This window comes from Heterocephalus glaber, unplaced genomic scaffold, assembly GCF_053883595.1.
Source record: "Heterocephalus glaber isolate CG9 unplaced genomic scaffold, H.glaber_assembly_v1.0 deba00001608, whole genome shotgun sequence".
Taxonomy (NCBI): domain Eukaryota; kingdom Metazoa; phylum Chordata; class Mammalia; order Rodentia; family Bathyergidae; genus Heterocephalus; species Heterocephalus glaber.
Window position 1 is genome coordinate 18028739 of NW_028258379.1, and position 22916 is coordinate 18051654.

The following is a 22916-nucleotide window of genomic DNA, read 5'->3' on the forward strand; positions in this document are numbered from 1 at the left end:
TTTGTTTATATTAATGATTTAGTAGCAGGCTTGCCTGAAAACTTCCACTCTGTCTAAGCACTGTGGGTTTTGCAAGCTCTCAGTGACCTTAAAGCCTGGTTGGATGTATTGTTTTCTCAAGGCTTTGTGCTATACCCAGAGTTTCAGCTCTTTCCCTCTTTCTTTTTTAACCACAAAACTTAACTGCTTTAGAAACAGCATCCTGATGACAAGGGAAAAATAATCTGCCCCCTCATCCCCATCTCTTCCTAGGCCAGTGATGTAATACTAACCTATGGGCTCGGCTGATTTGCAGGTGACTTACCCTGTGATTACTTGTTAAAAAAATAAATTTCTCCGTTCCTCCACTAAATACCTATCTCCTTTTGATTTGGGTGCAGAAATATTGTCATGCAATGAGAAAATTGTAGTTTTTTGCGAACTATTATTAGGGTTTAGGCAAAATAGGTTTCCTCTTCCCTTATCTTTATTTTTATTTGTTTATTTTTAAAATGCAAAAGTCAGAGATCATTGAGAGGTAGCCTAGGATAGAGCAAGTCCAGTCAGGCCAAATAAGAAGGCTGACAGAATGGGAGCTGTCTAGTCCTCGCTTGCTTCTTCAGTTATTCCCGCTTTGGGGAGATAGCCCTTCTTTCGCTTCCACAAGCCACCCCAACATTCTTAATTCGCTTACTGGCCAGGGTCCTGAAGGTGGGTCTGGGGAGGAGAGGGGCACTCCTTGTCACACCTGGACAATGGTGTAGTTGCAGGGTCAGGTGACCATTTGCCTTTGTGATGAAGGTTCTAATGGAAATTTGAACTCCCAGCGCACTGGGTGACTTGCTTCCTGGGATAATCTATCTGGGGGCACTTGGAGGTTAGTCTGGGGAGCCCAAAGAACCCTTTCTCAATTTGCTCTTCTGGGTAGAGCCTCCCTTCCTCCTTCAAGGGCTTCTGCATCGCCTTTCAAGTTACACGGTCCCGCTGGTTATGATGGGCAAGTTTACCTAAGGGCTACTGGGTACGTGTCAGGAGGATGGTGGGGAGGGAGATGAGCGAAGCTGGTATTTTTTTTTTTTTTATCTTCAGGCTTAATCTGCCTAAGTCATATCGGGGTAAACGATATTTCAGACGGGTGCTGGTTGTGCAGAGATAGTCCTATTGTTTGATTTTTTTGTTGTTGTTGTTGGGGAGTGGAGTAAGGGCTCTTGGCCCATTTTCTGCAGCTCTGGGTTTGTCCTATGAACCAGTCTTCCTTCTGGAAGAAGGGATCGGGCTGGACATGGAAGTTCGCTATTAAAGTGAGCAACAGGGCTGGGTTAATATTTTTTTTAAACAACTGGACTGTGCGAAAGCCCTTTTCTGGAGCTTTCCAGCCCTTCCTAGTGAAATAATAATTTAAGAAAATTGCTTCTTAAGAAGGGCCAGAAATCAAAGGGTCTCTAGATTTGAAAGACAACTACGTATTTGCTTCTCTGGTAGTTCCCTGTTATTAATTTTTTGGGGTTTGATGGGGTTCTAGCCTCTGTTTTTGTTGATTTCTTTTCAATGCTGCGTTTCTACTGACTATGTTGATGATTTTCTGCTTATATAAGGGAAAGGATGTATCGAGGTGGATTGATGCTTGGGGTTTTGAGATCGGCTACTGAGATTGGGTGGCGGTTGGTGTGTTTGTCGATGTGCATGGCAGGAAGGTCTTTTCTTTTGGGTGGTGGGGGACAAGGGAATGGTTGGAAAGTGGTAGATGAGATGCTCCAGCAAATGGGGACGTGAGGGGACAAGGAGGTGAGGCTGGAAGTCACCGGTTTGCAGAATTTCTGTCCTGCATCCCCCCTTTCTCTCGCTCCTTGAAAAAATCCATTATCTCTAAAAACACATTATTCTTCAATTGGCCTTTTAGAGGAAAAAAAAGCGAGAGGGAGGGGAGGGGTTAATTTGGTGAGGGGGCTTGGTTGTAATTAGCCCACTGCTGCAAAACTGAGATACAGAAATCCATGGGCACCAGCTTTGGGGAACAGCAAGGCAGCGGAGGGGTGGGGGCCGGTTGTCAGTCCGGGATGCACAGTGCAGCGGCGGGGTTTGCATTTGGGTGTTGTGTGTTTGTGTCTCTGTGTGTGTGCGTGCAATTCTTTCCACCCCACCGCCGCTTCCTCCCCCACCGTCCCCCATGCCATGCCGCCATGATCTTGCCTTCTGTTTCTGCGCACTGCCCCCTCCCCTACATAGCCCTCCCCCTTTCCAGCCCTCTCCATCTCCAGGAGAAAATTCTGATTCCGATGGCTCTGCGGCTCTTTTTTTTTTTTTTTCCAACACAACAGTGGTGCGATGGCCTTTCCTACATGCCACACGGATGCAGCCTTCTGATAGGAGGGCTCTGTCGGCACATCCACACACGCACTGGCACACACCCTTGCACACACACTCTTCCCCCCACAGGCGACCAAGGGCTTCATTTCGTGCCCCTTTCCGCCTTTCCCCACCTCCACCTCCATCCACCATGGCTCCTGTCCCTCATCTTCACATGGGAACGCAGTCATGCTAGAGCTTCGTCTTCTCCCCACAACTGCCCTCCTCTTTCCTCTCGCCATTCTTCTTCCCTGAAAGCTGTGGTGTGTCGCAGTTCATTGGATTAGCATGTTGGAGAGTCTTTGGGGGAGGGGATCTCATGAGGAGGGGATTGGAATGGGGGTAGATGACATTAATGATTTGTTTTTTGGCCAAATAAGCACCCGGTGATAATGATCCAATTTAACCATCCATGAAATCTATGTTTGCGGCACACTGGAGGAAGGTTACAGGGGAAAGCAGAGTCCGGACTGGGTTACCCCTGGGGAAGTCTGATGCCTGGAGAGTAGATACACCCCCTCCCCCGTGCTCATGGCACGCACCCTCACACACGCCAACACACACAGCCCCGAGCAGTGGGCTGTGTCAAACCAGAGGGCACTGCAGAATATCCCTGAGACTTGTCGTGGTTCGTCGGGAGGATGGGGTGATGTCTTTGTCCTACCCAGCTCTCCGTTCTGTAGATGATACTGTCTTGAAATTCTTGGTGGCCTTTTGGTTGCCTTTTGGGTGGGGGCTGGAGGGTGTTTGTATTTTGTCAAACAGTGGTGTGGCTCTGTTCGGGTGACATGGGATTGTTGACCCCATGCGAGTGCTTGGGCAGGAGGCTGCCTGCTTTTTGGTGCTCTGTGCCTGTGTGTGACGGATATGTACGTATGAGTGAATCAGAGAGGTATGGTGGTGACAGGGAAGGAAGGCAGAAAGCAGGGGCATTTTGTGGGGGAGAGAGGGCAAAAAAGGCTTCACGGTAGCTGAGAAGAGTGTAGAGGGGATGCTGCTACTGTCTCCAGCAGGAAGCCTCAAGTGAGATCCCCATGCCCACCAAGCAGCCCGTAGGTGGGTGACCTCATGGGTGACGGGTGGCGGAAGCAGGCTGAAGGGGGAGAAGGGATAGGTGGGCGAGACTGAGGGTTTTCCCTGCCACCTCGCCAGCCTGGCCAAAGCCTGGGGCTGAGCTCTGGAGGGCGGCCCTGTGCTCCCAGTGGCGTCAGCCACCTCTCAGGCGGTGTGGCCTTGCTGGAGGCTGCAGCCCGGAGGAGCTGAGCTCACCCTTGGCACCAGAGCAACCCAAGCCCCTGTGTCCTCCTGGGCTCTGGCTGCCTTAACTACTTGACACCATCTTCCCTCCTCCTTCAGAAAGAGGTGTGTCCTTCTTTATTAGCAATTACATGTGAAATTGAAAAACATTTTACCTAAGGGAAAAAAAAATCCCCAGAGCAAAATTCTGATTGTCCCACCTTTCTGGCATTCCTCTCCCTTCCTGGGGCTGACCTTGATGAGTTAGGGAGAAAGGGTTACGTCATTGCCACAGAAAAGGGAGAAATGGGGGAGGTGGATGCTTCAGGGGTGGATGATTGTGCTAACCCAGAGAAGAGCTTGCTCTAGGGATCCTCCAGCCATGTTCCCCTTACAGGACCCTTTGGATGTGGATGGGAGACTTACAAAAAGGGAAGCGTCCCTTCCATGGCCTAGAAGTGTACCAGCTGGGTGTGTCCACTCGTGCTGTGGTCAGATCTCGTGGACCCCAAGAATGCACCTGCTTGGGAAGAAGCACTGCACAGCAGCTCTGACCCTGGTGCAGCTTGGGCTGCTCTGCACACACCCTGGCTGCAGCCGTGTGGCTAGCTCAGCCACAGCTGGCTGTGCTGTGCACTGGGCAGGGGCCCTGCATGGGGCCTGTCCTGGCCTCTTCCTGCAGGTCCCCAGATGACACCTCGGAGAGGCCTTTCCTGACCGGCTTTCTAAAATGGTCCCCTCACCCAACCCCCCTGCTGCTTTCCTAGGCATCACTCTATCTTTAATTTTACTTGTTAACCATTGTTGCATATTTTATTATATACTGATAGATCTTGTCTATTTCCCCTTTTCTCTGAGGTCAAGGATTTGTTTTAATTCATTACAGTGTTGCCAGTGCCTACGCTATTTATTGGCACATAGTAGGTGCTTAACAAATGTTTGCTGATTGGAGGGGAGAACCACATGGTTTGGCGTTGGAGTTTTCTTTTTCTGCAGCAACTTGGAGCCTATCTTTCGGGAATGCCAAGCTTTGCTTCTGACTGTCTTAGCTCTGTCTGCAAGTCTAGATCTGCTCAAGGAGTTGCAAAGTGCTAACTTTTATGAGTTCAGTAGAAAGGTCTTCTCTAACCCTGGCTCCAAGTACTATGCTTCCTGCACAGCCCTTTGGTATTAGAAGTCATCGTCGTTGTCGTCATCATCATCATCATCATCATCATCATCATCATTTTCAAAGTAGTAGAAATGGTAGTGATAAGGGTACTTACACTACAATACCAAGCTTAGTACCAAGACCTTTTTAAGCCAGTAGTATCGAACTTAATTTCCCAAACAGCTCAATGTAATACACAACTATTACTTTGTTGACAGAGGAAGAGACTGAGATGTAAAGTAACCTTATAAAATGACAGGCTAAGGACTCGAATTCAGATCTGATTTATTCTAGAGCCTGCACCCATAGTTCATATATTAAGCTGTTAGTGGTAAAAGGGAGGTGGACTATCCCCTCATTCAGTGCCCTCAAATGCAGAAGATGAAACAGAGGCCCAGAGAAGTAGGATAGCTTGTCTAAAGTCACGCACAATGATATAGCGACAAGCTAGAATCCAGGTTTCCTGGATGCCCTTGTGGTGGCTGTGTGAGGTTCCCTGTTGGTTTTCATCTTCCTTGGCCAGAGGGCAGTGAAGTCTTGTCGGGTGAGGGTGGCCGGTGTGTCTCTAAGGAGGACAGATGTAACTCCTACAGAGCTGGAGATTCCAGAGGAAGATGTTTCAAGGTTTTATGGCTAGAAGGGTCGTGGTGGGCTATACTCCACCGGAGTCATTAAGGGCTGGTCAAGGTCATCCTCTGAAGGTGTTGGGGACCAAGACCCCAGTGTGTTGTGGGTGTGAAGATTCTCAAAACCATGTTGCCCTGCCCGTCACAGGTACTGTCAGGTGCAGCAGGGCCTCCATTTGGAGATCCAAGCTGGGGTCTGGATGCCTGTGGCCTGGGAACTGGGGTGTGTCCCCCAGCCTGGCTCAGCCTTGTTTTTCAGCTGGGAGGCCTGGGCCCAGACACTGGCCCTGGTGTGTTTCATTTCTGTTTTTAGGAGCTGGCTGGAGGGAGTGAGTGATACTATGAAATGTGGGTGAAGACCTTCTGCTAGTCTCTGTCCCACCCTAGGTTTGGCCTTGACTTTTCATGGGGAAGGGTTAGATATTCCATCATGCCTTTTGCCAGGACCTCGAATCAGGACTTGAAGCTGTTTCTGTATGACCTTGGCATGGTGCAACCAGATGCCCTGGTTTGTAGACAATTCCTGTTTAGGCCTATATCCCAGCACAATTATTAATTCTCAAACAGTGTCCTGGTTTAGATGATAAAATATATAGTCATCCTTCTTTGAGATGGGAACACCCACTTCCTCTTAATGGTACAGAGAGAAGAAGGAGGCATACTAGAGAGAGAAATCCAATTTTAGGGCAAGGAGGTAGCTGGGAGTACAACCTTTCCCCAATGATCTTTCTACTTGCCCCTATTTAAGAAGGATTAGGACCTGTATCATCTGGCTATTGCTACTACCAACATGATTCCTACTACTATCTTTACTTTTACTGTAGCTTATGCTACTAGCTAATATTTGAGTCCTGACTAGGTACCAAATACTATGCTCAGCATTTGACCTGCATTATCTCACTTAATCCTCCAATAACCCTATAAAGGAGGTACTGTTATTCATCTGTTTTACCAAAAACAACAACAACAACAACAAAAAACTGAGGCTGAAAAAGGTAAAGTAACATGTCCAAGGTCACTTAGGTAGGAAGCGAAGGGTCTGGCTTTCAAGATTCTGGTCTTTGCACAAGCGCAAGGACGTGAGTTCGATCCCCGGTACTAAAAAAAAAAAAAAAGAGATTCTGGTCTTAACCACTGTGCACATCCCCTCTGTGGGCTGGTCTTCTGCTCCCCCAGGTCTGGGAGTGGATTCTGAGAGCTGGCCCATTCACCAGGTGGTCAGATTAACCACTCTGAGATTTACTGAAAATGTTCCTGTTGGTCCAAGGCAGCTCAGCGCGCTGATTCAGGAGAGGGCTGACTGGTTGTCTTTGATGCCCCTTTGGAAATCTGTCTCCTGGTGTTCCAGTCACTTTCTCCCTTTCTTCAGGTACCTGTCTGAGGAGGACTTTAGGTAGTTTGGCATGCTGGTGGCCGCACAGAAGGCACAGAACCTGAAACCTATCTAGGTCTGCTCTGCTCCGTGCTCCCGGGACTCTGTGGGCTTCGTTCTCCGTTACCTTTACAATGAAGCCTGGCTCTTAGTGTGGGACTCTACTGCACGGACAGTTATCTAGCACCTGTCCTGCTATTATGTTTAGATGGGCAGTGCCCTCATTTGATGAGAAAGCCGATAGTTATGAGGGTTAAGTATCATGTTTAGGATCACCAGTGAGAAATGGCAGACCTTGGGTCTGAACCCAGAGACCTTGCACTCAACAAGGGAAAAGAGGGGGCAGAGGATGAAGCATTTATATTGGGAGTTACAAGAGGGAATGCCCTGAGGGAGGTCTGGGGATCAACTCCTGAGGCCTGAGGGTGGGACAGCGCCTCTGGGGTCATCATCATGGTCAACTACCCCTGGGCTGCCTCCCCTGCCCTAGCCAGAGCAAGACAGCTGCTGACCTTGGATGTAGGTGTTGATTGTGGGCTGGAGGGAAAAAGAAAATAGAACCGTGTGCAGCTCCAGTGATGGGGTGTCCAGGAGTTACCTCTTTTCCCTTGGAGTAGTAAGACTTGGGCTGACAACAAATTTATCCTCCATCCCCCTGCATCACAGAGTAAAGAAGGGGTGAGAGTCACTGCCTGGGGGCAGGAAGAGGGGAGCTGAAAGGGAAGAAGTGGGATTGCTCAGGGTAGAGAGCTCCAGGGGCGTAGAAGGAACTTTTTCTTGGTTGACAGGCAGGGGATATGAGAAGGGTGTTTTTCTGACTGAGGGGCTGGTCTTTAGCCCCCAAGCTGAGCTGCATTAGCTTCATTGCAGTCCCATTGAAGACTGTGTTTATTTTTCCAATAATGTGTTAATTAAACATCGATTTCTGGGTGGAGGAGAGGGAATTGGATTGCCAGGGCTAAATGGAGTGAGGCAGATGGGGAACAGTGAGGGGGCCCCAAGCTGAAGTCAGCATTCTTCAGGATCACCCCAGGAGGGTGGAGGGGAGCTGGGACTGTCTCTTCCCCTGGCTCCTGATTTGGGAACTGTCAACTCCCCCAAAGCCTTCAGGAGGCATCTTTGCTCTCCCTTGGCCACCAGAGTGGAGGGAGAGGGCTCGGTGCACACCTTGATGCAAGGGGAAGAGCGATTGTCCATCACCTTCCCGAGGGCCTCTGCTTTATGGAGTGAGCATGTGCCAGGCCTTGTGCTCAATGCTTTGCAAGTGTTCGCTGAGTGCTTCCTTAAGGACACTTTGTAATCTCACTTTGGAGGTGAGAAAACCGAGCCTAAGAGAAGCAGCAAGTTCAAAGGTGAAGAGTTGCCAAAGTGTTCCAAGAGAAGGGGTGCTAGGAGAGTTGGAAGTATCTGAGATTGGCAGAAGAGCCACTGAAGGGTCCAAGCCTCCTTAAAGAAAAAAACAAAACCAATGAAGCATCCGACAGGATCAAAAAGAACTATTTGCTCTTTTCTCATTGGCAAAGATGGACTTACTATGTGCCAGCAACAGAGTTAAGTGCTTTGGACATAAAATTGTAAGAAGATAGTGAATAAATATTAGGTAATGTTATTCCCATTTTAGAGACGAGGGAAGTAGGGCTTGGAGAGGTTCATTAACTTTCTGAGGTTGCAGAGTTGGTAAATGGTGGTGGAGCCAAGAATAAAACTTTTATAAAGATGACCTTGGGACTGTTTTACAGCTATATTTTATTTCCTACATGTTGAGTACAAGGATCTTGGCTCAGCAAGTTACTTACAACTTCTAGGAAATAAAGAACTGGGGATCTCAGGATAGAGCCCTTGGCCAGATCCTGGGCCCCAGGGTCTTGCAGTGTGGACCCCACTTCTGAGCCCATGGCAGCTCTGGGGTTTTCAGTGATTGGAGCAGAATGGTGAGGGTAAGTTAAAGCTGTAGTCCTCAAGCTTTGCTGCTTGCCATGTCACCATACTTAAATCCCAAACCTAAACTGCAGCTCATGCCAATTAAATTAGAATTTATAGGGCTGAGACCAAAGCATCAGTGCATTTAAAACTTCCCAGGTTTGCAAATAGCGGTTTAGAAGAGGCTTTTCTGCAAAGAAGGTGGTAGGAGGTTGTCCAGCATCTTGTTTCCAGTGAGGTAAGAAGCGTGCAAGTAACGGGTTATATGTACCCCGTGTCCAGAGGGATGATGCTTGTGTCCATTCATCTTCTTCTCATGAGAATAATCACTAAAAACTCTGGTGTGTCTTGAGAGCTTTGATAAATGTGTTTCTTTGTGCCCCACATACAAATCTGACTTCAGAGTTCTGGGGAGAGGTCCAGGAATCTGCAGGTGCTTTCTGGGGCTGCTAAGGTCATGATATCGAGGGCCAGCCCAAGCTCCCTGGGTTCCAGGCCATTGTGAAGTCCTCTCTCTTTGGTGGAGTGGGAGATCTGAGGATGCGGATTGCTGGGGCCACCTGTTGCTCAGTGAGTTCAGGCTGCTGTGTTTGACTGGCTGTCCACTGCTGCTACAGGAAGACGTGTGCACCCATGGCCACTGCAGTGCCTTGTGCAGTGGCGGCCCCAAGGGAGGGGAGGGGAGGGGAGGGAATTCAGTAGACTGTCTTCTCAGTTTGTTTGTTTGTTTGTTTAAAAAAATCAGAGTAAATCTCTGCACAACTTGAGTATTGAGAAGCCTGTCAGCAGCAACCATCCCAGGGCTTTCCCCGGGGATCTGGAAAGCAGCTTCTCTGGGACTCATTTTAAGCTTTTCTTCCAAAATTGTCAAAAATAGAGAATAGTTGGACCCTTTCAGAGCTGGAGGGGACCTTGGCAATCATCCGTGCCAACGCTGACATTCTATTCATTTTTTCATTCATTTATTCATCCAGCAGATATTTATTAAACACCTACTATATCCAGGCACTGTACCAGGTTCTGGGAAGACAGCCACAATCATGAGAGGCATTTGGTTTATCCAGCATAGAATTTAAGCTTGGGTGGAAAGACAAATAGACCGTACAAGTACATAATTACTCATTAGGATGAGAGTTCTATAGGAAAGCACAGGGCAGCTCCGAGAATTACGGAGACCTAACGTAGAACGATGGGGTCCACAGAAGAATGATAGCTCAGATTTATCCAGTGCCTCCCAAAGGCAGACCTTGTTTAGGGCTTCCCATGTAACACCCCATTTAATCCTCACTGCAAGTCTCGGAGAGAGGAACTGTTATTATTGATGTCTTGTTACAGAAGAGGAAACTGAGGGACAGAGAGGTGCCTCAATGGGAGTAAAACTGAGGCCATACTCTCCTATCTCTTCTAACTTCCCATCTCGGCAGGGAAAGGAAACTCCTTCAGCTGAAGGCAAAGGAGGGTGAGGGGGAGAAACAAAGGCCAGAGATGCCCAGGGATGGGGTGCTGGGGAGAGGACAGACAAGGCACACACACAATTGCAGTTAGGGAAGCGGGACCCTTCGAAGAGATCCCCGTGGAGCAGGAAGATGGGAGCTGCTGACACACACTGCATTTGAAATATGCCGAGACTGTGATTTGGGGGTTCCTGCCACAGAATGACAACATATGAGGCAACTCATATGTTAATTATCTCAACTTAACCATTCCACACTGTAGAGATACTTCCAAACATGGTATGAGAAATACGTACAGTTTTATTTGTCAATTACAAATAATACATAAATTCGGGAAAGCAAAACAAACGCAGAGAAGTTAAGGTTGGTGTTGGCCTTTTGGGAAGCTATTAGAGGCCAGCATGCCCTTTGCCAATAGTATCTCCCCAAATCCCCTCCACGATTGAGGGAAGGAGTGAGGCTGTGGAAAGTTCCATGCCTTTCTGAGGGGAAGCAGCCAGGTGTGCCAGGGTCTCTGATCTCTGGGATTCAGGTGAGCTTATTGTTCAGATGTGGCCTTCCAAGTCCACCTTCAGGCTGATGCTAATCATGGAAGGGTGGGACACAGGTGGAGTTCTACCAAAGCACAGCTCTGCTCGTTCTGGCCCCTGGGAAACCCAGAGGAAGGCTGAAGCCAAGACTCTTTAGGGCCTGCTGCCCCACCACGAGGCCAGCCTTCCTCTAGGTTTGTTGGCCCAGGACCTCATGGCCAATGACTTTCTCAGCTGGTGGCCCTTTGCCTGTCTCTTCTCCTCCCACCTACCTGATGCTAATTCCTGGGACACTCGTCCCCTGCAGTTCTGCCCTTGTCCTCTATGTGGTACCAAGCTGAACACCATTCCCAGGTGTTCCCCTGAGGTCTCCTGGCTCACCTTGAACTGACCTTCACTAAGCAAGGGTGGGAAGAAGAAGAGGACCTTACAAGAAAGAGGCAGGAAAATGTAGAAAGAGAAAAGAGTTGTGTTAACAGGGCATCGATACAATATCAAATGCCTGAAAGATTCGCCAGGACGAGGGAGTTTGTTCATTTCCTCACGTTGTTTCTCTGACGTGCAGACTGCATGGGGACCAGTGGCCCCATGCGATGGAGGCTCCTCTGTGTTTTGACTGGACTCTCCTTCAGGGTTCAAGGAACATTTCTGGCAAGGGCATGCCGGAAGTGGGCAGGATGGCTTTCTGCCTGGTGCTGTCCAGGTCTTGGGGGATCGGGGGTTCCTCTGCACTGGGCTCTGACTCTGAGGAGCCTCACACTTAGAAGCAGTGACTTGACTCCGCAGGATCCTGAAACACGATGGGCAGGAGGGTGGGCAGCTGTCTCCAGGGAGGGCGGGGTGTGTGGGAGGAAGAAGATTGTTGCATGTGGGTTGTAAAGTTTGGATGACAGTCACTTTTTTCTTTTTTTGTTTGTTTGTGTGGTTATTATTTTTATAACAATTAACTCCTTATAGTTTGACTTAATGATTTTCTTACTTCAAAATAATAGATGTTTCTTATAGAACATTTAGAAAATAGCCCCAAAAAGACAAAGTTAAAAGTTATCTGTAAATCGTTCCTCCAGAGATAACCCCATGGGAGGATCTGGGTATTTATCTTTCCAGCCTAATTTCTAAGCAGCCACCATCTAGGCTGAGTTTTTTGTTTTTAAAGAAGTTCATTCACTCATTTAACAAGTACTAATTGAGCGCCCACTCTATGCCAGGCACTGAAATCACATTTTGGAAGCTGTCACACTAGCCTGATTTTTCACTTAAAGATGCATCACAAACACTTTCCCACAACAGCCACTCATGTCTTTGAGCTTCCAGATTTAGATTTGGGGTGTAATGAGGCAGTCAGTGAACGCTGGCATCTCAGGTTTTCTGTCTTAAGAAGGAAGGGAAGACAGCAGAGTTCCTTTCTCTTTGGCACCTAAACAGTTCCATGTCTGACCTCTTGGGAGAAAATGTATCCTTTTACCTAGAAAATATGGAAGAGACAGAAAAAGTCTTTGAAAGTGAGAAAAACTCCTAGTGCTTTTTAAGTATCAGGAGCTAGGATTTCTCCAAATGGGAGGTTTGGAGAGGTGACTCCTCTCTGGAGTCCTAGCACATCGCTAGTTCACCTGCTTCCATACTGAGACGAGGGCCGGGAGCACTTGGATGATTTTCCCAAGAATGCACAAGTGGTTGGTGTCAGGGGTATTCAGCTGGAGCCTGGGCTGTTCAGTGAGGGAGAGTTGCAAGGAAAGTTGGGTGAAGTGGTCAAAGCGGTGCAACTCATGCTGGGTGGACAGAGAGGCACTAGCCTTGCTGGAGTGTATACGCTGTGCTGAAAAAAAAGGTTTGGGATGCAGACTTGGTTTCATCGTCTGTCAGATGCACATCTGACATTCTCCAGAGGTCTGGGAGGTGAGAGAGAGGAACGCCCTCTGTAAAGCCCTTGCTACTACCGGATGGAGCTGGCATGGTGTGGGTTTTCACAAGTTCAGTGGTGGATGGATATACTGGTGTTTGCGCAGGGCCTTGTGTTTATTGCTAGGGATCCAGTGAAGAGTACCTCTGTACTGAAGGGCAGAATGAGTGCATATAATCACTGCAGGTGCCTGGAGCCAGGAGAGAAGAAACAGGGGTTTCCATGGGAGGAGCGATGACATCCTGTCAGGAAGGGAGGGAAGGAAGGCTTTAGTGAGGAGAGGAGGTGGAATCAGCAGATGGGGAGAGAAGGACTGAGGACAACAAGCCAAGGACACAGCACCAGGAAAGGAAAAAAAATATGAAATAGGCCCCAATACTCAAGGTTTAAACTTTACAGCTCATGGATGTGGGGTTGAGCAAGAGTTGGGGCAGATACTCCTAAAACTGTTGCACAGTCCCAGTCTAATTACCAACAGTATACGTTACAGATCTAGAAAAAACAATTCTAAAATTCATATGGAACCAGAAGAGAACCGGAAAAGCAAAAGCAATTTGGGGCAATAAGAGCAAAACAGGAGGCATAGCAATACCTGACTTCAAGCTATACTACAAAGCAATAGTGATAAAAATGGCATGGTACTGGAACAAAAGCAGATATGTGGGTCAGTGGAACAGAATAGAGGATACAGAAACTTCCTCAGACACAGTTATTTGATCTCCAACAAAGGGGCCAAAAGCATATGTTGGAGGAAAGTCAGCCTATTCAACAAGTGGTGCTGGGAAAACTGGTTATCTGTACGCAGAAGACTGAAACTCAACCTTTATCTCTCACCATATACCAAATTACAATCAAAATGAATCAAAGATTTAAACATTAAACCTACTGGAAGATAAAATAGGTAAAACACTTGAAGACACTTGAAGTGTAGGAAAAGATGATTTTCTAAACAGAACTTCAACTGACTAAGAAATAACAGCAAGAATCAACAAATGGGATTATATGAGACTAAAAAGCTTCTGTACAGCAAACGAATCAAAGATTGAAGAGACAACCTACAGAATGGGAAAACTTTTTTTTGCCAGCTACTGCTCAGACAGAAGATTAATATCTGGAATATATAAGGAACTCGAGAAAAAGTAAGCCTCCTAAAATTAAAAATTCAGTCAAGAAATGGGGAAGGGAAATGAACAGACACTTCACAGAGGAAGAAATACAAATGGTCAATAAAAATATGAAAAAATGCTCAACATCTCTGACCATTAGAGAAAGGCACATTAAAACAATGCTAAGATTCCATCTTACTCCAGAAAGAATGGCATCATTAAGAAATCAAGCAATAACAAATGCTGGTGAGGGTGTAGTGAGAAAGGAACCCTCCTTCATTGTTGGTGGGAATGTAAATTAGTACAAGTATTATGGAAATCAGTATGGAGATATCTCAAAGAACTGAAATTAGAAATTCCATATGACCCAGTGATCCCCTGCTAGGTATCTTTCCCCAAAGAGCTAAAGACATCATACGACAGTGATACATGCATAACGATTTTTATAGCAGCACAATTCATAATAGCTAAATCCTGGAAACAGTCTGTATTCCCATCAACAGATGACTGGATAAAGAAAATGTGGTATCTGTATATAATGGAATACCACTGTGCTATAAAAAATGACAGATTTCAGACATTTGTAGGGAAATATAATATTGAGTGAAATAAACCAGACACGCAAGCTTAAATACCATATGGCATCTCTCATTTGAGTGAGGCAAAGTACAAACAAAGAGAATAATAAAGGATGGATATAAGGGAACAAGGAGATGGATCTCTTGCAAAAGGGAAGTGGCCCAAGGGAAAAAGCATGAGGGGTGAGGAGGAGGGGAAGGGGAAAGAAGTAGAACAAAGGTATGCCAGGTACAGGATGTATGGCATAACGTGAGCTAAGGTTAATAATACCAACAGGGATGAAAAATGGGATAGGGGAGCTGGAGGAGGAGGGAAATGGAAGGGAATTAAAAATAACAAAAAACGGGCCAGCGATTTAGCTCAGTGGTTCTGCCTCACAAGCCCAAGGTCCTGAGTTTGATCCCCGGTACCCCCCCCAAAAAAAACCCCCACAAAAAACAAAAACAAAAAAGAAGCAAGCTGTGGTACATATATGTACCCACTCCCCAAGATGATTGTAAATTGCATGAACTGCAAATATGTACTGATAAAAAAAGAAAAAAGAAAAAAAAAGAGATGGGGCAGGAAAGGTTTGGAAGATCCTGAAAGGGTGGGTGTTTCTATCAGGATGGTCCCAATCACACGAATCCTAACTCAATCTGATTTACCACAGAGGGATGGTTAGAAAGTGGGTCCACATAACTACAATTCCAGAGAAGAGACCCGAGCTCTGGTTCAATCTAGTGGTGTCCACTATTCCAAGCCAGCTCTGTTCATCACAGTAAAATGGTTCTGCCACCGTAGGACTCATGCCAGCACCCCTTACCATCAAGACCTACAGAGACTGCCCTTTGTCCCAGCCATTGAGCAAAAGGCTTGAGCTTTATTTTGAATGGACCATCTTAGGTCACATGTCCCTCTCTCAACCAATCATAGCAGGATGCCACTAGAACTGGAGGTGGAGCAAACCCATCCCAACTTCCTGGTTGCTACTCCGTAGGTGGTCCCCGAGGGGACACTGGCAAAAGACGCGGAGAGCATGCAGGGCAATTATACTTTAGTCTTTCTGTTCCTGTTAGGACTGGAGGGTGGTATGTTCACCTTTGTTGTAGGAGCAGAACTATAGAGGCGAAATGGTCACTGGATTGGCAGAGTCAGGGGCAGGGAGGACACTGCTTGCCTGCCACTGGCTTTTCAGTGGAAGGCACCAAACTGGGCCATTGAGTGGAGCCCAGAATATGTCCCCGTGGGTGTGTCTGACTCATCGGGGCACATGGGTAGGCAGGAGGAAGGCAGAGCAGGAGGGGAGCTACAAAGGATCAGGCAGGCTGGTCTGTTGACATTGTTCTCCTAAGGTTTTGTCGCTGTTCAGAGAAGATGGGCTAAAATGCTTTTGGGGAAGCCTGAGGGTTGATGCTTTCTGCAGAAGACCTCTGAAGGCGCTTGTGGTTTCCCAAGCAGAGCCTGAGGTGCAGGAACCTGAGTTCATGCTTTCAGGACTTGAGCTTTTTATTCTTTTTGCAGCAAGTACACACACAGCTCCTCGAGGATGGGCTTTGATTGATAGGTGTGTTCGTAACATTATCATATCCTTGGGGGCTGATGTCTTCAGAATCGCTGCTCTGGTTTCTGTGCGGATTTAGCGGGTCCTTGCTGGGCCATTATGTGCTATGGACTGTGTTTGGAGAATTAATTGGCTTTATTCCTCAAAGTCAATAGGATGCTCTTTGTTTCTGCCCCCTGAAATAGAGGTAGTGGCCTTTTTAGTAAGGGAGTCCCACTCTGTGTTGGTATAAGAGGGCTTTTCTGGCCCAGTGATTTTCCTGTTATGTCGTGTACTTGTTAAAGTCAGGGAAAATGAGGCAGGGGTAGCAGGATGAAGACACCAGGCTGGTTGTGGAAACACGATGCTCCCTGAATCCAGATGGTTGGGCTGCTCTGAGTGGGATTGTGGGTGAGGCCTAGACTTTGGGATGCTGGCAAAGGATATATGGTTTGTCATTCATCAGCTCTATGACTATGGGCACATGGCTTGTAAATTTCATAAAACAGTCACAGATAACCTACTGCCTGATAGGATTGTCTGGGACACATTCACGTTTCCTGACTGAAGTAGCCCTAGGTGGCAGTGAGAGTGAAGCTCTGAGTTATGGGGCAGCTTTGTGTGCACTCTGTGCCTGAGCTGTCCATGTGCTGGCCATAGCTTCGTGATAGCCCACGAGGCAGGACTAGAGTTGTTGCTTAACAGATGAGAAAAACAGAAGCTCAGAGAGGTTAACTAATTTTCTCAAGGTTTTTCAGCAAGTAAATGAGATATAAATCCAAGAGTTTGGGACCTCAAAGCGTGCAGTCTTCTGCATTTCCAGATGTGGAGCTTTGGGATCACTCAGGCAGACTTGCTGGTAGCTCCCTGCTTTTTAGTTACCAGTTACATGGTTATTTCACCTCCCGGGTTTACATGTCATTCTCTATAAATCAGAAGCAATTCCAAAATCTGTGTAGTTGAGAATGGCTTAGAATCAAGTGACTTGTCCAAGGTCTTTTAAACAGGAGTCAGTGCAGCCAGGATTGGAACCCAGAGTCTGCACTCTGCATGCACGTCGGAATCCATATGTGTTTTATATGAGGCTGGAGTTCTCTCTGGTGTCTAGGAGCCAAGGCCACGATAATAATGGTGGTGGTTGTCACTATTTTATGTTGTTATGAGGAAGCTTCTGCTTCTAGCAGTGGGTAAAACAGGCATGGAGATTTTCTTTACATCTTTTTCTTTCCTAGTACCTCTGCAGGGTTTCCTTGGGAGTAGGGGTTGAAGTAAGAATAGGGCTATGCAGAAATTTGAGCTGTTAGGGTTTCAGGTTTGGGGGGGCATGTGGTGTAGATTGAGGCAAGAGGTAAGAGACATCATTGGCAAGCTGAGTGGGATGCACTAGCATCTTTCATGTGTGGGGTGGAGGAAGGGGGGTTCTTAGGTGCATCCGGGGAACTCGGGCTCTAGTTATAACTTCACTACCAGCTTACTGTGTGCATTGGGCCTTCTAAAATAAGTACTCAGTAAATTAGCAGATAGTGAGCACCCATTTGACTCATGACTCCCTTCCCCATACTCCTACGAGGCTGATATCGCCACTCTTATTCTAGAGATGAAAGAACAAACTAGAGGGACCAGATTGCTCATGAATCCACAGCTGCTAGGCATCAGATCAAGATTTAAAACAAGATTGCAGGACCTGAGGATTTTCCATTATGGATATCCCTGTTAAGAAGCACTTACCCTTTCTAACGTATTTCATGGGCTCTTAAAGGACTCTAGTCTAACCTCTGACAGTTGGAAAAACTGAGGCTTAGAAGCCAAGTGATTTGACCAAGGTATCACAATGGGAGGAGACACCTGAGAACAGGGTCCTGGGATCTCCAGGCTCTAAGTTACCATCCAGTGCAGAGCAGATACCTTGAGTGTGGGTGAAAACAAGGCAAGGGATGGTGAATGGGGGATTCGAGCTGCAGGGTTGTGTTCAGAACTGATTTCAGGCCCATTGGGGTTTGGGGGACACATCAGGGAGCCAAGGCAGCAGCCATGCATAAGGTTTGTGTAGTCACTTTAGAGTCGGATACCCTGGAAGAGACAAACTATAGATTTCATAAGTAGATGGGACTCAGGTTACTGAATAGGGAAGGTACAGGCTGCCATGTTCATGGAGTTCTTGGACATGTGGTCATTATGATCTAGATTTCTTAAGGCCTAAGACAAGAGCTTTGGAAGCACCCTAAGTGCGCATGCAGGTGAGTCTGGTATGCAAGCAAACCTTAGGCAAGTTACTTCCCCTCTCCAAACCTCAGATCTGTCATTTACAAAATAGAAATAGAGTTATACCTACCCCACAGATTTGTTGGGAATATTTAATGAAGAACTGTAGGTAGACTTTAGTACTCATGGAATTATGTCTGGCCTAGACCTTCCCTAAACTCAAATTTGTGTGTACACTTGCTTGTTCTCATTCAACTCAAATTTTCCATACTCTAACATCTTTTGATTTTATTTCCTACCCTTCCCTGCTTCTCTCAGTCTTCCTTAGTTTAAAAATAGGCATCGCTGCCTTCCTAGTTGCTCAGACCTTGCAGACTTAGCTCATTTTCCACTCCTTTCTTGCTCTTACATCCCACATTCAATGTAGGAGCAAATCCTACTGGCTTCTCTTAAAAATGAACCCAGTTTATGACTATGGTTCTTGCCTCTATGGTCTAAGCTTTCCCACCCCACTTACCTGGCTGATAGCAGTGACCTCCTCACTGGTTACCTGCTTCCAATGGACTCCGTGGCTTTGTTTTTCCACAGTACAGGCTGCGCTGATCTTTGAAAATGAATGTCAGATGTATTGCTCTGATCAAGCTCTCCAGCCATCCCACTCAACTCCCACTGAGGCCCAGGGTCCTTATGAACACGAGCAAGGTGCTGCCAGGTCTAGTCACAGCACCTTAGCTCCCTTCTGACCTCCCCTTTCACTGTCTTTACTCGCTCTGCTTCAGCCTCACTGGCTTCCTGGTTGGTCCTTGAACTCCCTCAGCCAGATATAGTCTGCAGCCTTCTTGGTCCTGGATGTTTCCTGTCTCTTTCCTAGGTCTAGGCACAAAAGAGCCTCACCAGAGCCAGGCATGGTGGCACATGCCTGTAATTTCAGCAGTCTGTAAGGCTGAGGCAGGAGGGTCATGTTCTAGCCCAGCCTTGGCATCTAAACAACTTATCGAGACCCTATCTGGGGGTGGGGGGAAATAAGCTTTACTGTGCTGGCTTCCCCCAGTTCCCCTTTCTGGAACAGCACTTCCCTCATCAGCATTCCCTCTTCCTTACCTTACTGAGTTTCCAGAGCCCCTTACCCTCGAGGTCTAAGAGTCCCTAATGTCTGACAGACCACATGTGTATTTGTTTTGCTTATTGATAGTTTCCTCTCACCTGAATAGGACCTCACCCCCACACCACCACCACCGTGGGTGAGACTGTTTTGTTCACAAACAGCACTTGCAGGTGATGAGCACTTCAAGAACGCCTGTGGAATGAGTGCCTCTTCTTCCCTTCCTCAGCTCAGGCAGCTGTTGTCACTTTGGCCACTTCTCCCCTAGTCCTTGAGGGTCAAATGAGAACATATTACATCCTTAGTTCTCTGTCCTGAGCTGCCCTTCCAGAGGCAAGGCTCGGCACTTTGTGAAATAGCTCTACATTCTTTCTCATTTTTAAAGGAAATACGTGTGCTATGTATGTTGGAAAACACAAAAAACTAAAACAACAAAAGCAAACTAGAGAAAACAGAAATTCATGAAAATGAAGACTCTTGGGAATTCCACCTCCCAGGAAAGAACCACTGCTCCCATCTCCGTACTCACTTTCAGGATTTCCTTAAGTCACAGGTTTCTGCTCAGGGTGGGGCAAGAGATAGATCAGAAGGAGCATCACGCAAATGAAGCATATTACTCTACTAAAGAGATGGTGACCGAATGTGGCCTGGTGGAAAGTGGTGGGACAGGGAATTGGGAAAATTCAGCCTCCATCCTTGACTCTTTTTCATGTATGAAGAGAAGTCAGTTTGCTTCCAGGAAGGCGAGGGTCTTATGTAAGGGAAGACAATGAGACACTTCAGGAAAGGTACAAGGGAAATTCATTTTCCCTCATTTTGATTATTTTTGAAAGCATCTACTTGAATGAAACTTTCTTGAAGGTTGTGGGAACTGTGAGTTTCAGAGCAAGGAGATTCATCACTAGGCAGGTGTAGGGCTGGCACAGGAGAATGGCAGCTGTGGATGGACTTAGCGAGGGCCTGGAGCTTTACACCTAGTAGAAAGATCTCCCTTATCCTTGGGTATCCCAGTGGATGCTCGAAACCACAGATCGTACCAAACCTTATATACACGTGTTCTTTCCTGTTCATACCTCCTTAAGATAAAGCTGAATTTGTCAATTAGGCACAGTAAGAGGGTAACAGTAACTAATAATAAAATAGAACAATTCTAACAACACACCATAATCAAATCACTGGTGTCACAGCGCTTGCTCTTTGGGGTCATTATTAAGCAAAAGAAAGGTGACTTGAACACAAGTCTGAAACAGCAGGAAGGGAGGCCGTGGGTGAAGGGGGCTCCTGTAGTTAATTCATGGCATTCTCAAGGCAACATTGTGTGATGACATTGGGAATTGCATTTTTTTTTTTTTTGCTTAGATTCTTTTATCGGTCCATTTTAGGTACACAATATATTTACATTTATCATTGGGTGCTTGTACCTGTACATGATGTATCTTGGTTCTTATTTTTTCCCCAATACCTGTGCGCCCTTCACCCCCTTCACCCTTCCCTATTTACATAGACTTTGTTTCCACTTTTTTTCTCTTCTCATAATTTTTCCTTTCCCTTCTTTCCTTGGGAATTACATTTTTATAAACTAGGCATGGAGGGCTGGAGGAGGTGAATGGCTTCTCCAGATCTGTTCCTTCAGGAGTGGTGTGAGATTTGAACCCATGCTGACTGCACAGCCTATATTCATGACCATGGGAAACACGATCACAGAGCAGTGTGAATGGAGGGCAGTGGACCGACATGAAAGTATACTTGATAAAGCTATGGGAAGTGGTCACGCTTTCCAGAGAGATCCCTGCTGCATCTCTCTCCTGGAGTTGCTCTGTCACATGGCCAGACAGACCAGGAGAGCCTGGCTCCATTTCTCAAGATGGGAAGTTTTCTTTCCATGCAGCATGATGGAAGTGGGAGTCTGGAGATGGTATTACTAATATGAAACAATGAGGAAAGTCTTGAGATGGAGATGTGGGGAACCAGACAGCCACCTTGGTCACTTTCTAGTCTGAGGCCTGTTGTTGGAAGCTCCTCCTACAGGTCAGTGAGAGTTCTAGAAACTGGGGATGATTGGCAATGTCAAATCATTCCTTACTCTTCAAGCTGTGAGCCCACAGGTGAGTATCTGGCTCTGGAGATGGGGGAGGATGATCTGAGGTTCTAACTCTTGATGATCCTGTGTGGAGGTGTCATGAGCCCCAGTGCAGAGAGCTGAGCTGTAGGTCTGTCCCTTCTGCTCCAGAGTAAGTTGTGTGTGCTTGTATGTGTGTGTATTCGTGTGTGTAAGCAAATGTGTGAGTGCAGCACATGATCGGGATATTGTTACATTGCCTCAGGGCAGAGATGGCTCCTGGCTATTAATATTGCTCAGATGTTCAATGGATTCTTACACCTGGATTTTAGCCTGCGGTTTCTTGTCACTCCTGAGTTTGGAGACCTGAGCAGGAAGGAGGGTGGCAGTGCCCTTAACTCAGGTGGTAGTGTGGGGCCTGGAGTGATGTGTTCATTCATGCCTCCATTGGGTGGAAAGCTCAGCACTGTCCTGCAAAAGCAACCACTTTCTTGGTTCGGTTTCTCAGGGAAAAAGAATTCAACAAATCTTTATTGAGTACTTGCTTAGTCCAGACACCGTGTAGATGCCAGAGATGGAGTGAGGACAGTGCTGTGGGGGACAGCTGGTAGGGTGGAGGCATTTTGGTGGAACTGTCCTGCAGAGTCGATGACGGATTGGATTTGGGAACAAAGAGGTAGATGAGTGGGGAGAAGGGTGTGGATGTGAGTAGCCTTCAGAAACTTGGCCCCAAAATTCCTCTTCCACAGAGGGTGGGCCAGCTCCAGGTCTCTTGTGCAGGTGTCACATATTTCAGAAGGGATGTGGAGAGGGCCCAGGGGATGTCAGCCCCTTGAGCACGAACTTCTACATTTCTGTCTTCCTTATGAGAAGTTACCATTTACCAACACTTTTTGATTTCTCCTCAATCTTCCCAGGGCCTCCTACCTTCCTGACCCTCATCTTCCACATGGAATAAGAATATAGGGAGGAGAAATTGATGTATAGTCCATTTACCAAGCCAAGAGAAACTTCAGAAACTCAGAAAGTCCCAGCTTGGGACCCAGCAAGGCAAATCAATCCAGGTGCAGTTCTGATATGGTTGATGTCATCCTCTTACACAGTTTCAGCTGTAGGCATTTTCTTTCCTTTATGGAATGTTAGTGCTCAAATGAAACTTTGGAGCCTGACTAACTTAAATCTCTCATTCTACAGATACATAAACTAAGGCTCAGAGAGGTTAAAAGTTGCACAAAGTCATGTAGCAGTTTGTTTTGGTTTGACATCCGGATATAATATTACTTAATAATTCTGTAACTCTCCTGGGTAGGGAAGACCAGAAAAACACAAGTGATAGGATCCCAGAGTGTTAGGGTAGGGCTAATTAAGAAGTGCAGAAGTCAGCTGGCTTGGTGGGTAAAGATCTAGGTGTTCTACATGCAGAGCTGCCTCCCTCTTTCACTGTGAACCTTGACTATCAAGTGAAAGTGAGGCTAAAGGGGTCAAGGTTGTCTGAACTGGCCAGGGGACCAGCTCAAGGTCCTCTGTCAACTCCTTCCCTTGGGAAGCCCTCTCCCCAGGTGCTGAGGTACTTACGTGTAGTGGTCCCTGCCTGTGCCTTATTCTCCCTGTCTTGCCCACCTGCCTTGCCAGACTTGGTACCCTAGTGCCCATCGTCTGCAGCTGGGCTCTGGGGCTTGCTCTCCCCCATCTCTGACATTTGGCCCTTAGGGATATGGAGGAGACTCTGGGCATGGACTGGTCTGGTAGGAGTGGTGTCAGCTGGGTTTAGGTCCCTTCCCTCCTCATGATAAGGGTATCCTGGGTGCAGTGTGTTGGGCACAATGTTCAGAA

General features: G+C 47.0%; 1 protein-coding gene across 1 annotated transcript in view; it reads left to right on the forward strand.

The window, feature by feature from the left end:
- The first annotated feature begins 798 nt into the window (after window positions 1–798).
- The window catches only part of Nrxn3 (neurexin 3), a 1580164-nt gene continuing 1558046 nt past the window's right edge, over window positions 799–22916 (forward strand). The window contains 1 exon segment of the mRNA XM_087195138.1: window positions 799–1000. The gene's annotated coding sequence lies outside the window, so the exon portion shown is untranslated.